The sequence below is a fragment of the Bufo bufo genome, chromosome 8, assembly GCF_905171765.1.
Source record: "Bufo bufo chromosome 8, aBufBuf1.1, whole genome shotgun sequence".
Classification (NCBI taxonomy): Eukaryota; Metazoa; Chordata; class Amphibia; order Anura; family Bufonidae; genus Bufo; species Bufo bufo.
The window spans coordinates 7,494,558-7,515,970 of NC_053396.1; positions in this window are offsets into that span (position 1 = coordinate 7,494,558).

Genomic DNA, 21,413 nt, shown 5'->3' on the forward strand with positions numbered 1-21,413 from the left:
TTATATACATAACAAACAAGTGTGAAACAACTGAAAATATGTCATATTCTAGGTTCTTCAAGGTAGCCACCTTTTGCTTTGATTACTGCTTTGCACACTCTTGGCATTCTCTCGATGAGCTTCAAGAGGTAGTCCCCTGAAATGGTCTTCCAACAGTCTTGAAGGAGTTCCCAGAGATTCTTAGCACTTGTTGGCCCTTTTGCCTTCACTCTGCGGTCCAGCTCACCCCAAACCATCTCGATTGGGTTCAGGTCCGGTGACTGTGGAGGCCAGGTCATCTGGACTGTGGAGGCCAGGTCCTTCATGGTCAAATAGCCCTTACTTTCAAAGTTTTCCCAATTTTTCGGCTGACTGACTGACCTTCATTTCTTAAAGTAATGATGACCACTTGTTTTTCTTTACTTAGCTGCTTTTTTCTTGCCATAATACAAATTCTAACAGTCTATTCAGTAGGACTATCAGCTGTGTATCCACCTGACTTCTCCTCAACGCAACTGATGGTCCCAACCCCATTTATAAGGCAAGAAATCCCACTTATTAAACCTGACAGGGCACACCTGTGAAGTGAAAACCATTTCAGGGGACTACCTCTTGAAGCTCATCAAGAGAATGCCAAGAGTGTGCAAAGCAGTAATCAAAGCAAAAGGTGGCTACTTTGAAGAACCTAGAATATGACATATTTTCAGTTGTTTCACACTTGTTTGTTATGTATATAATTCCACATGTGTTAATTCATAGTTTTGATGCCTTCAGTGTGAATCTCCAATTTTCATAGTCATGAAAATAAAGAAAACCCTTTGAATGAGAAGGTGTGTCCAAACTTTTGGTCTGTACTGTATATGCCCCCAATATAGCTCAAAAATCGTTTTTCGCATCTCGGAGAGACAGACTTCTACAGGATCTGACGGAAGACCAGATTATAGGAGGAGATTTAAATGCAAGAGCAGTGGCAAAGGAAGACCGCAGGCAGGTAGACAATCCTACAGTCGGGGGTGGGGTTCTGACCTCTTTCCTAGAGGATGGAGAATCTCACACCCCGACAACATGCAATATACCCACTATTCCCACGCGCAAAACTCATGGTCAAGAATCGACTACTGGCTCGCAAAGCCGGAGTTGCTATGTAGGATACAGGAAGTATCTATTGAAAATATGGTGATTTCGGATCACTCGCCAGTTGTCCTGACACTAGCAGACAGAGCCCCGAAGGGAGCAGAGTTTATTTGGAAATTTCTGTCCTTCCTAACGAAAGACGAGTCCTTTGCTCAGCTACTGCAGGGATGGTGGCTAGAATATAGCACTTTAAACCAGGAACATGTCGCTAACCCTTTACTGTTCTGGGAGGCGGGCAAAGCAGTGCTAAGGGGAAGACTGATGTCATATGTAGCAGGGCTTAAAAAGGCCACCAAGGCACAATATATCAAAACTAGCAAAGAGGTTCAAGAGACGTATAGAGACTTCATACAAACCCAATCGCCAATACACAAACAAGCCTGGATTGAGGCAAGGCGAGACTTTGAGACTTGGGCGGAGAAAAGGGAGGGTTTTCACGAATCCCAATGGGAACTAGAACTTCCTAAATTTGGGGACAAGACAGGGCCTGGGGGGACACTAGAATCAAATCCCTCGGAAATCCTGAAGATCTTTAGAGACTATTATTCCAATCTATACTGCAAGCCCAAGGATTCCAGGGAGGAGGACCTAGCTCTTCGCAAGGACAGGTTATCAGTATAGGCGTCCAGGAAAAGCACTTTAAGTGCAGTATTCTCCGACAGAAGTGGAGAAAAGTGCTGCCTTCTGTCCAGGGTCCCTGGCTGTCTGACTGACATTCAGCAGACTCATCATTTAGGCAGCAGCCTTAAAGTGGTTGGCCACATTGAGGGGAGATTTGGCAACTTCCCCCCTCCCCCTCCCTCCAGACAGTCCTGTCAATGGGAAATATACTGACCTGCTCCCTGCTGCTGAATCCTGGCTAACCTCCACCTCGCTTGGGTCCCCCACTACAAACATCTGCTTTGACTCTGCTGCAGCCAATGACCCCTTTGCGTCATGTCATTTGGTCACAAGACGCAAGGGGGACAAAGGAGATGTTCAGAGTGGGAAGACCTGAAGAAGGTGCCCGGGGACTGAAGCAGCCGGGACCTAGTGGTGAGCAGCAGGTAAGTATGCTTCCCTTTTAAAAGTCTGGCCAACCCACACTTCATATATATATATATTAATGTGCACACACACATTTCATGGACTGACTGGTGTACTTATTTTTCTTTTTTAAAGAGAGGTGGCCCCATTATTGTAAGCTGCACAAGCAAAGTCAGGAAACTCCAGAAAAACCTGCACAATCAGGGGCGGACAGGGAACTTAAAGGGGCCCTGGAAAAATACTAAAGGTGGCCCTGTTTTGTAGTTTGGTCCAAATTGCTGGAAGGCAGGGCCAGCAATACCATATTGTGGCACATTATACCGTCCCAACAGAGCCAAACACCACAGTCCATCACAAAATACATCCACAAAAACTTCCACTGGATGGCTGTGAGGGGGGCCCAGGCGGCCTGCTGGGCATCGGCCAGTAGAATAAATTTCCCTGTAAGGTCTATGGTCAATCCGCCCCTGCGCACAATGTATGTGCATTAAAAAATAAATTTAAATCTTGCTTCAGCCTATATCAAGAAAACCAGAGCTGCAGTCAGAATCCGGCCTGGAGTCGTCTTCAGAGGTAGTGTCCATCAACTCCTGCTCTGGTCCCCGAGATGTCCAGGTGATTTATGCAACGTCGCAAGGAAGAACCGAAGGGGGGAAAAAGAGATCATATAAGAAATGGGGACGTCACTAAGGAAAAAGCACCAGAACTCCACTGCTAATTGCATCGGATATCTGAAGAACATGGCGAGCACAATTTTTATACAATTTACTGGTGTGACATATACACTAGACATGAGGAGGTACAAGGAGAAGAGTGTGAAATTATAAGCTGTTGTGATATTTTAATCCATTTGGTGCAATTTAGGACATTTTGTCATGCCGTGCATGCTTGTTGCCAGGGGCAACGTGTAGTGTGAAGCATGTTTGGACACTTCCCCTGTAAGTCTGTTGTTCCTTCTCATTCTGGTGTGTGTGGGGTTAAGGTGTGAGCTGGATCTGGCCTCAGGGCTCTCCTTATACTGGTGTCTGGAGCGTGAGGTAAGTTTGCTTCAGTTTCTGGTGGAGATGGAGTTATGCTGCCAACCAGGACTTACCATCTGTCCAGCTTGAGGGCCACCTTGTTGGACATCAATGTCATCCCATTGTCACCTCCTTGTGTCTACCCATCCACTTGTTTCTAGGTTTGGTGTGGGTTTTTGTTCAGGGTGTGGTGTTACATCTAGTTGTTGTTACATGTATGGTTTGTTGGTGTTTGTTGTTCAGCATGTATGCTAGTCGTTATCTTGTGTGTTGTGCCTCTGGTGAGGGGGCTCCTGTGTTCCTCGGAGGGGGAACTGTGTTGACCACCTTCCTCCGGTAAGGGGGCTCCAGGGTTCCCTGGAGGGGGCACCACAAGTCAAGTCAGTGAGCTGCTTTCATCCCGTTGCAGCGGCAGGTAAGTGCCATGTGTCCCAGAACTGTTTTTAGGTGGGATTCCTGTCTCTGGGTTCTTACCTGCCGACTTTGTTGGTTTCTTACTGTCTTTTCTGTTTATGTGTTACAATAGGGATTATTACTGTTGTGGTTATGTTCTAGGGGTCAGGTGGACCTGCTCTAGAACATGATAGTAGTGTTGTTGTTTTCCCTGTTTCTACTGGTAGCTAGGCATGTGCGAGACTCTGGGTCATCCGTGGCTTGGATAAACAGGTCGTCTCCCATTCCTGACCTTTATTCCAGGGATCGATAGGGTCAATAGGGCCCAGGTTATGGAATATGAACCCTCCTACCATTTAGGTCGGCACATACAGGTAGGAGGTTAGGGAAGCATTAGGAGGTGACCTGTTCCCTTATTCCTGTGTCCAGGCCGAGTTGCTATTCCCACATTATCCCAATGTACGATGTGGAGTCTTTTCCCCACTCCACATCGTGACACATTTTCTCCATTCTTTTGTAAATTCAAGCTTCTATCTACAGTATAAATCTCCCTCAGTAGGTCTGCTCCTTGGGTCATATTCATACTGTGTTCTTGTCACTACATGCAGTCCTGCTGTGATTCCAGTAAAGCGTTTGTGTCGCATCCGACCACAAAACGCAGAAACCCAGTGATCCCATTGCCTGGAAAACATTCAAGCAGCAAATGAAGAGGAGCCAGAGACCAAAGACAGGAGCAATGATAAAAGCAGCCGCTATAATGTGTCCTAAAAGACAAAAAATATCACACAAGCGTTAGAATGTCTACATTATTAACTTAAGGTGTTTCATTCAGTGCCATTACCACAGTGTATAACATCTGGCCTCTAGCCATGCAGTCTGCCATTACCACAGTGTATAACATCCGGCCTCTAGCCATTCAGTTTGCCATTACCAAAAGGTGTATAACATCCAGCCTCGAGGGGGGGTGTTTTGGCCACCGAGAGCGATGGCTGGGTGAGTGCACTGCTCCTGCACCTCAGTGACTATATCCCAGAAAATTCTCCATCCTGACCACCAATAACTGACCAGTGGACACCCGCTCAGATGCCCAACAACATGGGAAAATAAGAGTCAATTTTCTTGGCTAAACAGTGAAAATCTGGAGAAATACTTTGAGAAGGGGAGGATTCAAGATGGCACCGGCAGCCCCAACTCTGCCACATCCTCCTCTCCAGTACGTGCGCCGACAACGGCACAAACCCCACATCCGGCTCCCCATTACCTCCTCCAGAATCCTCCACTTCTTGCCATAATTCCCATTCTTTACCTCCGACTCCAGAGGACATCAAGGCGGCGAGATCAAGGTGCAAGCCCTTCCAAGATGGCGACGATGGCATCTCTCCTTCAGGCAGCCCACAGAAAAGGAAACAGCGAATGGATCATACCCCTGAAACCCAGGTTGGTTCTATTTTTATAGCTTCTAACTATGTAGCTCCGGGTGTGGACTCCTTTATGGACTTTCCCGCCTCTGAAAAACCTGTATCAGAAGATACCCTTTAACAAATGCTGCTTGCCATGAAATACTCCGTGCATCATGATCTAGCTGCCCTTATTGTTCCTCTGTCCACCAAGGTGCAGGCAGTGAAATATAGAGTGTCACATTTGGAATAAAAAATGGCTGATTTTGCCACATCCCAAAACTCAGTCATCGATGCCCATAATGACATGGCAGATGAAGTGGAGGCATTAAAAGTGAAAATAGTGTATCTCGAAGATCGCTCGCGCAGAAATAATATCAAGTTCCGCGGGATCCCAGAGGAGGTCTCCATCTCTGAACTTGCTGCTTACATACAAAGAATTTTTTAGCTCATCCCACACCTCTCCCCTCAAGAGTTAATCATAGACAGGGCCCATAGGGTCCCGAAACCGAAACACATGGGCCCAGAAATACCAAGGGACGCCCTGGCTCTCATTCATTATTTTTCTACTAAGGAGGCGGTGATGGTAGCAGCCAGAAAAGTGGGCACACTCCCTACACCCTTCCATTCTGTTCGCCTCTATACAGACCTCTCTGCGGTCACCTTGCAGCTGCGCCGATCTCTATTGCCTAACACGATGTCACTACGGCAGAACAACGTAGTCTACAAATGGGGATACCCGCTAAAACTACTTATTTTCAAAGATGGTCACACTCATGTGGTTCGCACCTTGAAGAAGGCAAGTCTCTGCTACAGGAGTGGCAAATTCCTATTTCAGAGTTTGAACTGGGAAAACCTCTGTTCTCCAACATTCCCTGACAAAACCAGAGGTGATCTTCCCTTCTACTCATCACAAGTTGTGACTGTTTGCGAGCTTATGCAGAACATCTGGATTGACAGTGGGGGACAGCAACACCACGCTGTTACTGTATATCATTTAAGCAAGCATCATGCTTTGCCAACAGAATGTCTAATATTTCCCTTTTGTTTAACATGTTTCTTATCACCCAATAAGGGTGTCGAGTTCCCCTCTTTTACCTTTTTTTTTCCACAGGTGGCGGAGATGGAGGAAGTTTGTTTGCTGGTTGCAGTATTTTCCATACGTTTCTTAAAAGGTGCTACTCCTAGCTTAGATTTTTCTTAGTCGTATCTGAAAGTAACCTAAGCCGTGGCTTCAAAATGGAACTGTCACCCCTTCTCGCCAATTGTGGCGATTTTCTGTTTTGGACTTCTAACTTTATTTAATTTTTTTATTCTGTTCTCGGTCCTTATTACTTGTTATTCTGATTATATTCTCATGTATGGTCATATTTCTGGGGGTCATCTCGAGCATTTCAGCAACCACATTCTGCGTTTTCTCCCAAAACCATGGCACTGAAAATTCTATCCCTTAACACCAAGGGGCTCAATTGCCCTCAGAAAAGGTCTTATTTGTGTAGGGAGGCACTGTCTACTGGTGCAGATGTACTCTGTATACAGGAATCTCATCTCTTGCAGACAGATGCCTGCTGTATTAGACAACTTCTCTTTGTATCTGGCCAGCTAGGATCTGTCCTAGGTTGCTAATATGGCTTATATGTTTATACAGCTAGACCTGCCAATAACCGTAATACAGTTCCTATGTTTACATGTTAAAGACAAAAGCAGAGTTATTTACTGTGACTTCATGTTTTTGGATGGATGCCATATAACAGTTATATATTGTGTTCACAGAAGCAGAAAAGATAATATGCCTTTAAGATTCATTAGATAGATGTAAGGTAAGCTCAATGACACAGCAGACACAACAGGAAGCATAGAGTTAAACTATTGTTACTGCCCAGGAGTCTTGACCAATCATAGCCAGTCTCACACACAGCCTGTGTGGGAAATTCCCTTAACTGGAATCATTATTCACCAGAGGAGAGAAGCTGAACAGACATTCACTCCACTAAGAGCTATGTTTTATGGAAGCAAGAGGCCAAAATAGGTATTTAAAACAGTTATATAATGTTCCTATTGTTAATGTAGTGATTAGAACTGTATACTGAACCAGTTATGTGTTTACTTACAGTTCCACCAAACCAAATTCCATACAAATTGTAAATTGCTTACAAACTGCAAACTGCTCATACCAGATCATAAGCAATTGTATAGAGCAAACTGCAAAACAAGTTGAGCAAGTAGAACTATTGGTTAACCTCATATATACCTCTCAGAGAGATCATAAAGTGCTTAAATAACTTAAAGTAAGAGTACAGATACTGAAGAGAGAAATATATCCACCATTTTATGTTGAATGACAAGATTGAACAGTTAAACCACCATCTTATGCATACCACCATTTTGTGATACTTTATTCAACACGTGTCATGTACATGGACTATCTACTGCGGAGGCGACAGTGTTATATGAAGAAAAGTTGAAGTTAATAAAGAAGTTATTTCAAGCATTTGGTGTGCTCTTTAAACCTACTGTTTCCATAGAACGGCGAAGGCGAAACCCAGATCGGGCATGCGATTCTGAGCATCATTTTATACTTTATATGCATGATACTTTTTATCTATGTGAGTATAATAAAACAAATTGTTTAATGAAGTGTTGCGGTACCTCACTATGTTCAGTCCTCTAATTTAACATCCAGGAGGTGAGAGATCTGAATGTGAAGGGAACCTCAAATCCAGTGCATGTAAAGATACCATCCACCTACCTTATTTATCTACGCTCCCATGGAAAGAGTTTGAGTTGCGCAGTCTTTTTTTTAGACAAAGGACTGAGTGTGAATTGGAACCTACTTCACTATAGACCTGCTGCACTGTCTCCAAGGGACTTTGTGGTTTGGGACAGATTTTATATACAAATTTTGTATATTTGCGTTAGGAATTTTCCATAGAACGGCGCTAGAGGAATTACAGAGTAATAGACAGTCTGGTTAGACTAAAAGTCAGAGATATCAAAATTCTTCTAATGCCACAGCGCAAAAGGCACTTTGTAGTGCTGCGCCTGCCACAGTCTCCCCGTTATTCACTCGCATAATGTGAAAAAGTCTAAAGGGATTTTCATAGCTGTTAAAAATTTAATGATTTTCCTAAAATATGACGTAAAGTCATGATTTTATGAAAGACACGGAGGCGAGTATTGCTTAACCCTTTCTTTACTACACACAATAGCAGCAAAGAATTAAACAACAAAATCCACCAATGGGCACACAGCCCTCCCCCTTAGTCACAGTATAAAGGGAACACCCCAAAAGTCCTTCCTCCTCTTTCTTTGACTTCATAACTCCACCAACGAACCAAACTGGAACAACCGGAACCAGGAGAACTCTAACTGGAAGACCAACATGTCTTGAACCACCGACTTGAAGAAAAGACGGCAAACAGAAATCGCAGCAGCTCCTCTCCATTCTTCAACGAATTTGATGAGATCAACCTTAAAAGAGAGAAAACAAATAGATAATTTCCAGCAACGCTAAAGCGTTAATCCTATTGATGAGACATGGCGTCCGATCAGGTAAGAAAAAGTTAAAATTCAACAATATCCACAATAGTCATAAATAAAAAAAATGACAGAAAACATTTACATAAAATATATACATATCACATAAACTCCAGGGAGGGACAATACATGGGAGGGGCAATACTCGCCTCCGTGTCTTTCATAAAATCATGACTTTACGTCATATTTTAGGAAAATCATTAAATTTTATTTCAAGACACGGAGGCTTCATATTGCTAGTTTAAAGTCGATTTACAATAGAAGCGAAAACATGTGGCCTAAAATAAAACTCCCTAAACGTGGAGACACGCGACCAGTCCGCCAGCTTCATGACGTCCTCCAGGCGTGCACCAGACAAAGTTAAAGAAGTTGCGGAAGCGCCGCGAACAGAATGTGCCGTAAAAATGGAAGTATCTATACCAGAGAGAGACAAAATCCACTTCACCCAACGTGACAGAGTTACCGCGGCAACCGGAGCGAAAGGCCTACGGAAAGAAATAAACAACTGGGAAGCAGAGGAAGACCTTAAGGCCCGAGTTCTGGATTCGTACTCCTTCAGACATGCAACCGGACAGAGCGTCACTGAAGAAGGAAAAGTGGGATAAGACACTGAAGTGATATTAGTTTTTGTACGCCGAGAAATATTGAATGTTACACCTTCTGGAGTAAAGGACCGGGCGTCATGATCTAATGCCCGGACGTCCGAAACCCTTTTACAAGAGATCAGACAAAAAAGAGTAACCAATTTAGCCGATAACTGGCGAAGGGATAAATCTTCATTGGAATGCCAAGCTGACAGGAAAGATAAAACGGACGAAACGTCCCAAGAGCTAGAAAACCGAGGTCTGGGAGGACGCGCAAAGCGGGAACCTTTAAGTAACCGGCACACCAAAGGGTGACCTCCCGCAGAACAACCATCAAAGCCCCTATGTCCGGAGGAAATGGCCGATCGAAACACATTTATAGTCCGATATGCTTTACCTTCTTCATAAAGAGAACTAAGAAATTGAACCACATTGCCTACAGCGGCCGTAGTGGGATCCAGGTTCCGAAGGCTGCACCAACCAGCCCAGGATCGCCAAGCTGTCCTATAGGCTCTTCTGGTCCCTGGGGCCCATGCGTTCTCCAATAGGAAAATAGCTGTCTCCGAAAGTCCCTCGGTCTGCCAGGATAACCCGACACTCTGCAGGCTAGAAGACGTAGGGACCCCTCCAGTACCAGCGGATGAGGATGGTTCAGCGGATCCAGCAGTAGCGATGTCCGGAGAGGAAGTAACCTGGGAATCTCCACCAGAATTTCCAACAGTTGCGGAAACCACGACTGCGCGCTCCAGAAAGGAAGAATCAGCACCAGCTCCGAAACTTGAAGACGTATCTTGGCCAAAGTCCGAGGAATCATCGAGAACGGTGGGAATGCATACATCACGTCCTCCGACCAATGCTGGAGAAAAGCATCCACTGCCTCCGCGGACGGGTCCGGTCTCCAGCTGAAGTATCTGGGCAGTTGGGCGTTCCAGCGTGACGCAAAAAGGTCAATCGAAAACGGGCCCCAGAGAGATTCGATGGTAGAAAATATCTCCACGTCTAACCTCCAGTCGCTGGCGTCTGAGATGTAGCGAGAGCTCCAATCGGCCAGCGTGTTGTGTAATCCTGGTAGGTACTCCGCCACTACAGAAACTTCATTGGACAGGCAATCCCAGAAGTCCTTGGCCAGGTGTGTCAACATCCTCGACCGGGTACCTCCCATGGAATTGATGTACCGGACTGCTGAGATATTGTCCATGCGAAGGCGAATACAGGCCTTGGCCCTCCCACTGGTGAAGCTGCGGATGGCAAAGGAACCCGCCAGAAGCTCCAGAGCATTGATGTGTAAGTGGGACTCTACTGTGGACCAAGGACCTCCCGTGGAAACACCCTCGCAATGGGCACCCCAACCGTGAAGGCTGGCGTCCGACTCTATCACTATATCTGGGCGGGGGCCGAAGAGGGCCCTGCCATTCCAGGGAGAGAGGTTGGCAATCCACCATTCCAACTCGTCTCTCGTTTCCTGATCCAAAGAGATCAGGTCCGCATAAGAAGCACCGGCATGCAGGTGTGCGATCTTGAGGCGCTGCAGGGCCCGATAATGAAGGGGAGCCGGAAAGATAGCCTGAATGGAAGATGACAATAGACCTATCACTCTGGCCAAATGACGCAGGGAAATCTGCGGAAGGGATAGAGTGCGGCGTAACTCTTTGCGGATCTACCGCACCTTCGAACTGGGAAGACTGAGAGTCAAGGACAGAGAGTCCAGTTGGAATCCTAGAAACTCCATGGACTGAGAAGGAATTAGACAAGACTTCTCTCGGTTGATAATGAAGCCCAGAGCTGAAAGAAGATGAATTGACATCTGCAGGTGGGACAGCAGAGAGGGACGGTCCTCCGCCATAATCAGAATATCGTCCAGATAGATTATTAGTCTCACCCCCCGATAGCGGAGCCATGCCACTACCGGACGCATCTGTTTGGTGAAACACCAGGGGGCAGACGAGAGACCGAAGGGGAGGCACGAGAAGCGCCAAACCGTCCCTTGCCAATGGAAACGCAGAAGATCCCTGGAAGGAGGAGAAATCGGAACAGTCAAGTAAGCATCCTTGAGATCTGACTTGGCCATCCAGTCCCCGGGCAGTAGCATGTCTCTTAGAAGATGGATGCCCTCCATCTTGAAGTGTCTGTACCTGACAAACACATTCAGTGCCTTGAGATTGATAACGGGGCGGAACTGGCCTCCCTTTTTCTCCACCAGGAATATACTGCTGATAACCCCGTCGTGATCGAGAGGGGCCGGTTCTACAGCTCCCTTGAGATACAAGGCCCTTAGTTCCACATCTATGAGGTTCTGGGATTCCTGTGAACGGAACATGGAAGGGAGCGGGGATGGGAGTACGGGAGGGGCGACTAGCTCTATGTGGAAACCCCGAACCGTGGACAACACCCAGGGGTCGTTGGTAATGAGTGTCCAAGCATGAATAAAATGTTGGAGTCTGCCCCCTACACAGTTTTCCGAAAAAGGGAGAAGTGGAGGTAGACTTACCAAATGGGTGTCTGAAGTTTGGGTTTCCTCTGTAAGGTCTTCCCCGTCCGGAAGCACCACGGGAAGGGAAGAATGACGGTTGGTGTCTCTGTTCGTGGACAGGTGGTACTGCCGGCCCTGGTGGAAACCCTACCACTGAATACCCTACGCATCGACGTTTGGGCTTTATCCAATGCGGTAAAGGTCCCTACAAATTTACCTAGTTCCTTAATGAAGGGATCCCCAAAGAGGAAACCTTGGGCATCCTTGCCGGACTCTGACAAAGCCATATTGGTCAATTTTGGCTCAATTTTTAACAGAATGGCTTTGCGCCGTTCAATACTGAGGGAGGTGTTTGCATTACCTGCCATGCAAATGGCTCTTTGGGCCCAACCACGGAGTTCGTCCGGGTCGACCATTTGGCCTTCAGCCATGGCGGATTCCGCCAAATCAAAAATCTTTGTTAGTGGCCCCATAATATCAAGTAGCTTGTCTTGACAAGCTTTAAGGGCCGAGTCTAGGCCTCTCTTGGGGCTAAATCCCGTTTTGGACAAGAATTGGACCATCTTTGGGTCCACGACCGGTGTATCGCATACCTTATTAGGTATCGCCGGGCGAGGGCATTCTGCCCGGAGTTTGTTCCGTGCCTCCTTGCTAAGGGGTTTACGGACCATGGACTCCAAGTAATTAGCAATGTGTGGAGCCGGAAGCCATTCTGCGGACCTGGGGTGGTGCAAGGAGTCCGGGTCAAAGAGAGCCTCCCCTGCTGGGTCCATAAGGGCAACGGATTGGCTCGGGTCCGCCGGGTTGACCTCTATCGGTCGCCTAGGCAACGATGAAAAGGAGACAGATGTCCCCTGAGCAGGTGACATATCATCGTCAAACTCCTCTGAATCATTATAGGATTCAATTAAAGCCTCCTCCTCAGATTCTCCGTTCGAATCAGACTCTAGCTCGGGGTGGGACCGAGCAGATTTCCAGTGCCGTGCTTTTTCTGCCTGGCGCGGACAGGCTCTTTTGCGCGGCCAAGGCGCGCTGTCATTGGATGGACCAAGGCCATCAGTCATATCATTTCTGGAGGCAATAGGGGCTGGTATAGGAATGGGGTTAGGGGCCACCACAGAAGAAGTATTGGCGATTAGGACCTGGGATATGGAGTGTGTTAACACTGAGGACATAAAGCCCATGGCAGAGATAATGGCCTCAGAGATAGATTTCTGCAGGGTCAGGGCCTGAGGGTCAGATGATACTGCATTAGCCCCCCCTGGAGATGGGATAATCCCCATATTCTGTGGGGGACAGGGTGAGTCCCTATGAGAGGGGGTCCCAAGGGCCGCAGGTGGGGCCTTTTGAGCAGACATGATTAAGTACAGTAAAAGCGATATTGCCTAAGGTGAGAATTAGGAAAGACCACCTGAGGCAAACTAACACTAACCCTAAACCAAGGCTGACCAGGAGATTGCTAGCAGAGTTAGTCACTCTGCAGCACAAAGGAGCCGCCGTTCCGGAGTGACGATGAGGAGGGAGACCGCACGCCGAATGAACCAAACGGTGCGGCTCTGAGCAGAAAGACGTCCGAAATCTCGGAAAGTAACGCGAGACTTCGGACGTAACAGCCGGAGTGGCGGGAACGAGCAGCAGGGGAAGGAGAGATGGCGGCCGAGATCTCGCGAGACAATGCGAGATCTCGGACGCGGCGGTGCAGCGGAGGAGAAGGTAACCGCGTCGGCACCGAATACAGGTAGAACAGAGAATTATACAATAACACAATAACCCTCCGATCCTAGCTAAGGAAAGGAGGAGGGGGGGAAACAGGAAAAGAGCCTGTGAGGGAAGAAACGGCAAATAAATCCTATGGGAAAAAAGTCATACCAGCAGAAGCAGGCAATCAATCATCAGGGGAACAATAAATCGCCCTAAATGTTATAAAAAACAGTCAAATTTATATAGAATAACAATACCACCCCTCCTGACAAGCAGGAGGGTAGAATACTTAACTTGTGTAGCAGCAAAGAAAGAGGAGGAAGGACTTTTGGGGTGTTCCCTTTATACTGTGACTAAGGGGGAGGGCTGTGTGCCCATTGGTGGATTTTGTTGTTTGATTCTTTGCTGCTATTGTGTGTAGTAAAGAAAGGGTTAAGCAATATGAAGCCTCCGTGTCTTGAAATAAAATTCTGTTTCCTTTTCTCCAATCTCTCAGATCATGGACCAGAGGGGCAGATAATTAGTTCTGGTACGCACAGTAAACAACGTTGTTTACATGCTAGTGAATGTATATGCTCCCAATGAACGCCAACTATCCTTTCTACACAAGGTGATGAGACAAGTTCATAAGGTATAGCAGGGCAAGCTGATTCTATGCCGGGACTTCAACTCTATTTCAGATCCTTCTTTTGACTCAAGCCAAGAGAGGGATTATACCTTCTTTTCCCCTGTACACTCTTCCTACTCTCACATTGATATGTTTTTAGTGGACCACACGGCCTTGTTTGACACCATAGATTCTTCCATCGGCTTGATCCAATGGTCCGACAATGCCCCCATATTGCTAACACTGGCAGGACAGTTTCAAGCCCATCCAGCCCCAATTTGGCAAAACAATACCTACCTGTTCTCACACCCTAAGTAAAAACTTGAGATAACACAAGCCATACAGGAATACTTTCAATTAAATGTAGGATCAGTTTCCCATCCACTACATAGTCTGGCAGACCCATAAGGCCTTCATTAGAGGCCTTCTCATTAAAATAAATCATACAGAAAAGAAAACACATGAAAAAGAAATCTCATTGACTTCAGAAAAAATCTCACAATTAGAAAAAAACAATAAAAATCAACCTTCAGCGGGTATAACAGCTGAACTTCGTACTGAAAGGGACAAATTGAACAAGATCCTCAACAGAGATTTTAATAAATCGCTTCTCACATTAAAAGCCAGATTTTACGCACAAGGGAACAAGGCAGGTAAATTGTTAGCCCGTAGACTTAAACAACAACAAGTGAAATCCAAAATCCCTTTCCTACTAGTGTTGAGCACGAATATATTCGAAAAAGCAAATTTATATCGCGAATATTGGCACTTCGAGAATTCGCGAGTATTTAGAATATAGTGTTATATATTTGTAATGACGAATATTACATTTTATGCTTATTTTTTAACACAGTACACATCAGGTGATCATCCTTCCCTTCTTCTAGCTTGTGGGCCAATGAGAAGGCTTTGTCACAGCTTAGCAACATCCCTAGCAACCAATAGAAAAGTTGCCTACCTCACGCTGGTATTTTGCGAGCATTACGCGAATAATACATTGCAGATTTTCGCAATCAAGAATATAATCTCGAATATTCTACAAAATTCGGCCTGCTGGTGACCCTCTAAAACATTAGGGGTGAGGGCCTGCTGCTGAGCTGACCATCTAAAAAATGTTGTGGGTGAGGGCCTGCTACCAAGCTGACCGTCTAAAACATTTTTGTGGGCGAGGGCCTGCTGCCGAGCTGACCATCCCAAAAATTTTGTAGGCGAGGGCCTGCTGCCGAGCTGACCATCAAAAAAAAATTGTGGGCGAGGGCCTGCTGCCGAGCTGACCATCTAAAAAAAATTTGTGAGCGAGGGCCTGTTGCCAAGCTGACCATCTAAAAAATGTTGTGGGCGAGGGCCTGCTGCCGAGTTGACCATTTAAAAATTTAGGGGTGAGGGTCTGCTGCTGTGCTGACCCTCAAAAACATTATGGGTGAGGGCCTGCTGCTGAGCTGACCCTCTAAAAATTAAGAGCGAAGGCAGCCTAATAAGCATGTTGATATGATGGAGGAGGAGGACGAGAAAAGGGAGATTGAACCATATACCCTTTTTAATGGTGGAAAGGGTGCATGGGAATACAGTGTATTCAATACACCATAAAAGCCACATTCAGAGTGCCTTTATGTTCAGCCGTTTTCCTCTGGTGGAGTAGAGAAGTCAGGGGCAATCCAGGCCTTGTTCATTTTTATAAAAGTCAACCGTCAGTATTTTCAGTTGACAGGCGGATGTGCTTATCAGTTATTATGCCCCCAGCAGCACTAAATACACGCTCTGACAAAACACTGGTGGGGGCAGGTGAGCAAATGCAAGGCGTAGAGCTCCACGGTCTGCTATGTACTCCTTCACCATCTTCCAGAATTTTTCCCTCCTTGTGACACTAGGCCGCGCATCAGGGTGAGGGTGCTGGCGGGGTGTCATGAAACTGTCCCAGGCCTTGGAGAGTGTTGCCCTGCCTCTGTTAGAACTGCTGTGTGTTCCCCTCGTCTCCCCTCTTCGGTTGGCCAAGGAACTACGTACTCTGCAGCCAGTGTTGTCAGCTGGAAATTTTTGGAGCAATTTTTCCACAAGGACCTTCTTGTATTGCACCATTTTGCTCGTCTTCTCCACCACAGGAATGAGAGATGAGAAGTTCTCTTTGTAGCGGGGGTCGAGAAGGGCGAACAACCAGTAATCGGTGTTGGCCAAAATGCGTACAACACGAGGGTCATGGGAAAGGCAGCATAACATAAAGTCAGCCATGTGTGCCAGAGTCCCAACAGACAAGACTTCGCTGTCCTCATCAGGAGGATGACTCTCAATCTCCTCATCCTCTTCTTCTACCCATCCACGCTGAACAGATGGAATAAAACTTCCATGGGTACTACCCTCTGTAGCGGAGGCAACCGTCTCCTGCTCCTCCTCCTCATCATCCAATTCACGCTGAGAAGACGAACAGAGGGTGGTCTGGCTATCACCCTGTGTACTGTCTTCCCCCATTTCCACCTCTTCCACATGCAAAGTGTCCGCCTTAATTGTGAGCAAGGAGCGTTTCAGTAGACACAGAAGTGGGATGGTGACGCTGATAATAGTGTTATCGCCGCTCACCATCTGTGTTGATTCCTCAAAGTTGCGTAAAACCTCACAGAGGTCAGACATCCATGCCCACTCATCGCTTGTGAAGAGCAGAAGCTGACTGGAAAGGCGACGACCATGTTGCAGCTGGTATTCCACTGCTGCCCTCTGCGGCTCACAAAGCCTGGCCAACATGTGGAACGTCGGTGAGCTGGCAATTGCAAGCGCTGCTGCAGCATTGCCAGACTGGCGGAAGCTGTCGATGACTTGCGACGCACCTTCATCAGTAGCTCAGGCAAATTGGGGTAGGTTTTGAGAAACCGCTTAACCACAAAGTTGAAGATGTTGGCTAGGCATGGTATGTGTGTGAGCTTGCCGAGCTCCAAAGTCGCCACCAAGTTACGGCCATTATCAGACACAACCATGCCTGGTTCTAGGCTGAGTGGAGAGAGCCACAGCTCAGTCTGGTCCCTTATCCCCTGCCACAGCTCTGCGGCGGTGTGCTGTTTGTCACCTAAACATATTAGTTTAAGCACGGCCTGTTGCCACTTCCCCACTGCAGTGCTACACTGCTTCCAGCTACTGACTGATGGCTGACTGGTGCTGCAAGATGATAATTCAGAGGTTGAAGTGGAGGAGGTGGAGGAGGAGAAGGGGGGGTTGCAGCCACTAACGTAGGTGGAGGCGGAAACCCTGATGGAAGTAGGGCCCGCAATTCTTGCCATCCCAGGGTACGACTAGCTCCCGTCCTCCACAACGTTTACCCAGTGTGCTGTCAGGGAAATGTAGTGTCCCTGGCCAAAAGCACTTGTCCATGTGTCAGTCATTAAATGGACCTTCCCAATAACTGCGTTGGTTAGGGCACGGGTGATGTTACAGGACACATGCTGGTGTAAGGCTGGGACGGCACATCGTGAAAAATATTGGCGGATGGGGACAGAGTAACAAGTGACGGCCGCCGCCATCAGGCTGCGGAAAGCCTTAGTGTCCACAAGCCTAAATGGCAACATTTCGAGAGCCAGCAATTTGGAAAGGTGCGCATTTAGTGCTATGGTCTGTAGGTGGGTGGCTGGGTATTTGCGCTTTCTTTCAAAGGCCTGGGGTATAGACATCTGTACACTGTGCTGGGACACAGAAGTGGATTCACCGTAAGATAACCAGAGACATTTTCCTTTGTATTTTGTACAGAAGTGGATGTGCTAGATGATGGTGCTTGCGAAGGTCCAGGTACAGGGCGGGAGGCATCCGGGCCTACGTCGTGGACAGGGGATTGGCCAGCATGTAACACAGGGAAGAGGAGGCAGTGGTGTGACCCCAGACACTGATTGTGGACCCAGGAGTTCGGCCCACCTATTAGGGTGCTTTGATGCCATGTGGCAGATCATGCTGGTGGTGGTGAGGTTGCTAGTGTTCATGCCCCTGCTCATTTTGGTACGGCACAGGTTGCAAATGACAATTCTTTTATCGTCTACAAAAAAGCGCCAGACTGCGGAACACCTACCTCTTGGCAAGGTAGATTGCTGCAAGGGGGTGCTCCGGGGAACAGTTGTAGGCATGTTTGGTGTGGCCCACCTTCTCTCTTTTGCCACCCTACTGCCACTTCCTCACTCTGGACATCCTCCTGACTTGTTGACCTAACAACAACCTCAGTTATTGACAACTGTGTCTCATTCTCATCATCAACCTCTTGAGACACTAATTGCGGTTGACTAATTGGCAACTGTGTCTCATCATCATCCACCTCGTGAAACACTAATTGGATGCTCCAGAGTTTGGGAATCAGTGCACACGATCTCCTCATGTCCCTCTTTAAGCAGGCTTGGCGAGAGGCCCAAATTAAGGAATGGTGATGAAAAGAGCTCCTCGGAATATCCGAGTGTGGGATCACTTGTTTGCCAAGACTCTCCATGGTGGGAGGAAGGAGGATCAGGGTGAGGATTCTGTTGACCTGACTCTTGGCTACTGAGACTGCACTTTGTGGAAGACAGGGTGGTGCTTAACCGACTGGAAGCATTATCTGCTGCAATCCAACTGACCACCTGGTCGCACTGGTCTTACTTCAAGAGTGGTGTCCTGCTCCGCCCTGCAGACTGGGACATGAAGCTAGGTATCGTGGATGAGTGTGTTTCTTGTGCTCTGGCAGCAGGCACAGTTTCACCGCGCCCAGGGCCACGGCCTCTGCGTGCACCATCAGCAGCACAGACACTTCCCCGTCCATTACTGCTCGCCTTGCGCATATTAAATGGTATATATGCTTGCAAGTATGTCACACGTACAGTAGCGCAGGTTTTGTAAGTGTATGCGCAAATAAAGTACACAGAATGTCACAGATATTTTTAGGATGCGCACATGTTAAACAGGAGGTATAGTTCAAGTAATGTCGCTGTCACCACCGGCTAATAAAAAATTACACTGAATTAATGTCACTGATATTTAGAATATACAAACGTTATACAGGAGGTATAGCGCAAGTAATGTCGCTGTCACCAGCGGCTAATAGCACATGATGAAGCGTTCCGGCCAGCCAATCACTGTAATGCCAGTAGCCAACATGGCTACGGCATTATAGTGAATAGCAGTACTTACCTGCACGTTTATTGGTTGACCAATAACGTGCGGAGAGAACACTCGAGCATCACAGTATTCGGCCATACACCGCGATGTGACGAGCATCGCGATGCTCGAGTAAAATTTGTGTTCGGCCGAGCATGCTCGCCCAACACTATTTGCAACTTTTTAAATGCTGCTTGCCACAAATTTTATTGCAAAAAAACACAGAAATAAGATACTAATGCACTTAGTAAAATAGATGCAAGCATTATATATGGACAAAGTCCTCATTCCGATATGATAAAATCTGAGACACTTAGCCAATATATTTTGATCAAAACACATCTGTGCCCGCCTACCAAGCGCCAAGGTGGTCTCAGGTCTGGCGGGTCCTACGCTAAACCTACCCAAGCCGTTGGGCTTCTATGTTGCTTGACGCACATGGAGGTGACTAGGAGCAGCACACCATATGTGCGGCGTCTGCGCTCCTGTTCATAGAAGCCCAATGGCTTAGGTAGGTTTAGCGTAGGACCCGTCTGACCTGAGACCACCTTGGCGCTTGGTAGGCGGGCACAGATGTGTTTTGATCAAAATATATTGGCTAAGTGTCTCAGATTTTATCATATCAGAGTGAGGACTTTGTCCATATATAATGCTTGCATCTATTTTACTAAGTGCATTATTATCTTATTTCTGTGATTTTCTTCAATAATATGGCCAGGGACATCCGCACATTTGTATATCATACCGTGCAGGATGTTTTTATCTTTGTTTTTTTCTGTGAAATTTTATTGCAAGTGGCATTTTTACACCACCCTTGAGTCGTGGGGAGGGTGGGGGTGGACAGGGCAAAGGCCAGATTTAGAGAAGTCTACCCTACCAAGGAGGGGCTTTTCTACCAAAATATCTACCCCCTTATCACGGATCAGCGAATGTGAACCCACTGTGCCACTGACTGGCTATGCTCTGGAGGGGCGCGTCTAAGCAACTACCTGGTTTTCACTAGAGCCTCAGATGGTGAGGATAGACTTGAGCCATTAGGCTAGTTGCCAGGAGCTATTCTATAGCAGTCCCCAAGTCAGATGCAGCTGGTCAGTGGGGAAAAAATAAACAAACCAGCACCTCCACAATAAGTGAATATGAGAACGCAGGTGTACGCTACCTTGGCTGAAACACACTTGGATTAGTAGAACTACAGGTAACAGCACTCTGCTAGTCAATTGCACAAAGATATAAGCAAACACTGAAAGAATAAATGCTTGGTGGTCATACTTACTGCAAATGCAGCTAGAAGCTCTTTGCGAATATAATTGATCAAAAATATTTCGGGCCCATCTACCAGTCGACAAGGTAGCTTCTAATCAGATGGGTCCTACTCTAACATGCCTCTCCTGGGCTTACAGCCTACAATCTGGGCAAAGTAGTACCAAGCTGTATCCTACGCATGTCTCTCCCAGGCTGTGAGCCTGCAGTATGGGCTGGGTAGAATACAGCTGTACAAGCTATCTGATTAAAAGCACATGGTAAATGGGCTGGTGGTGCACGGTTCAATCTCACCACCAGGGGGAGCCACCCCCCTAGTGGCAGTGACAATGGGGAAAAAATAAACGAACCAGCACCTCCACAATAAGTGAATATGAGAACGCAGGTGCACGCTACCTTGGCTGAAACACACTTGGATTAGTAGGCAGCTGGTCAGGGCGGACCAGGAGATACCCGAGTAGGTACCAACAGTACAGCGTAGTCAGACAGGCATGGTCATTACCAGGAGCAACAGTGCAGGATCAAGGATGAAGCAGGGGCATAGTCAGACAGGCAAAAGGTCAGGGCAGACGGCACAGGTACAGGAGAGTCAATGCAAGCAGGCAGGGAACAGACGAGAAGCAGAGTCCAGGAACGAAGCGTAAATCAGGAGCAGACATGAGTATCAGGAACTTAGCAAGCACAAGGACCTTGACACTGAGGCATCTGGGAAGAGGACTTAGCCACTTTAGTACCTGCAGGAGAGCCAGGGTTGGTCACCTGACCTAACCCACACAGGCCAGGGATTGAGGCGCTCCGCCCTTAAAGCAGTGAAACATGAAACCAGCCGAACACAGGCTGTGACCAGGGCTGAGTGGAGGCTGTGGAGCGTAATCCTCAGAAGCAATAGCAGAACCCCGACAGAGCCCAGGACTGCAGCAGTAAGCGGGGGAGCAGCAGCGCCCCGCAGCCGCTGTTACACCCCTTGACTAGTAAGAAGTTCACCTCCAACATCTAACTTAGGGATTGGAAAGCATTTGACAGGTTTATTGATGAGGATCCAGATCCATTGGGGAACCCTTATATTCCTCTCATTTTAGATCCTGTTTAGGTTATTCTTTCTTGTTTTTACACATTTTTGCAGCTCATCTGCATCTAAATGCACATGGAAATCGACATCTTCGAGTGTATGTGAATTCCCTTTCAGGCACTATTTGTATGGTTCAGAAATGCAAT